Source organism: Echinops telfairi, unplaced genomic scaffold, assembly GCF_000313985.2.
Source record: "Echinops telfairi isolate 266 unplaced genomic scaffold, ASM31398v2 ScPeMD7_70;HRSCAF=299, whole genome shotgun sequence".
Lineage (NCBI taxonomy): Eukaryota > Metazoa > Chordata > Mammalia > Afrosoricida > Tenrecidae > Echinops > Echinops telfairi.
Window position 1 is genome coordinate 35,739,023 of NW_022103968.1, and position 1,670 is coordinate 35,740,692.

Below are 1,670 nucleotides of genomic sequence, written 5' to 3' on the forward strand. Positions count from 1 at the left end.
CCCTCCTGCTTCCCCGTGCCAGCCAGCCAGGGATACCCGTGAGGCATTTTTGTCATGCCTCCCGGTCACCAAATGGACCTCCTCCTCAGAGACGTGATGCCTGAAAATTATACTCCTGCCGGGCCTTACTCCCTACAGTCCTGAGGGTCTCTTGGTATTTCAGTAAATCTCTTATTGGAGCGCTGGTGATGTAGTTTTGTGCATTAAGCTGCGATTCCTCCAGGTCAGCAGTTCGAAACCACCAGCCACACCAAGAGAGAAAGACAAAACTTTCTACTCCTATAGAGAATTACAGTCTTAGAAACTACCCTATTCTATAGGGTCGTGGTGAGTCGGCATCAGCTCGACGGCAGTGAGTTTGGTTTGGGTTTGGTTATGGGTCTCACTCTGGGGAGTGTAAGCATCCTGTGTGTCGCCCCACCCCATCGTAGCAGGGAGTCAGCATTGAGCTCAGTTTGTTTGCTCATGGAGGACTCCTTACTGTCCCACCTCCTCTGAAGGAACAAGCATTGGAAACAACAGGAGCCTGATCATTTTCCCTGAAATCAACCAGGGACGTGCCGTGTGGCCTAATCAAAGGGTCAGAGAGAATAAGAGTGAACATGCTTGTTTTCCTCAAGACAGAAAATAACGCAGGAACCCTGTGGACACTTCAATGATACTCGGCCAAGGACACCTCGGCTGGTGGCTATCTACCTGCTAGGCCCCTATCAATGCCCCCGTGTTTTGTTCTCCTTCAGTTACGGCTGGTTGTGCTACAAAGGCAGTGTGCACATTAGAATCACTCTCATTTCTTCTCCGGCCACTCCGAGCTGCTTCTCTGAGTTCTCCCTCTGCCTGGTTCTCCTACTTGGTCCCAGGTGCCAGGAGAGAGTGCAAACAAGTCACCGGCTTCCCAAGGAGCAGGCATTGGGGTTGGTTGCCAGCGATGGGAAACAGCCCACACGGTCTGAAGCAGTCAGGGCCATGTCCTTGGTGTGAAGCAGTCAGGGCCATGTCCTTGGTGTGAAGCAGCCAGGGCCATGTCCTTGGTGTGAAGCAGTCAGGGCCACGCCCTTGCTCTCTTATCTGAAACGTCCCAGAGGATTTCTGACTTCATGGTCATTTGATGCAGGGGCTCAAGCAGCGTCATTTGGGCTTGGAGATGCCTCACTTCTCTGGCCCCCCTCCCTTGGGATTGGTTGCATTTTCAAGGTGAATCTCACCTTACACCTTCCCGCTGTGATCCTTGGCTCCCATTGGATCACCTCAGACGCAGTAAATGTGATCTGGAATTGGGAGAGATTGTGGCCTTGCCCGGACCAAGTGTGGAGGAGGACTCCTGCCAAGAGGAACAAAGTGGCGGGGGCCCACCGCCTAGGCTGAAGGGCAACCTGCCAGACCTAGCAGTGGGATTGCCGGCGTGTAACCTCTGAGCTGACCCTTTGATTCATCTGAACTCTTGTTAGGTAAAAAGGGGGTGACTGAGATACAGCCCCACAGGGTCAGAATGTGTGAGAAGACAGGGCTTGGCGCCTTTACCTCCATCAATTTGTCCTGTTCACTCGGCTTGCAGCCAGGTTGGGAAGTGCTGCCCAGATGCCTGTACTGATTCAGTACCAAGGCTAGCAGCCCGTGTGCCTCAGCTCCTGACTACACCCTTGCAGGACAGGCGGGGGTGGGGGGTGGGG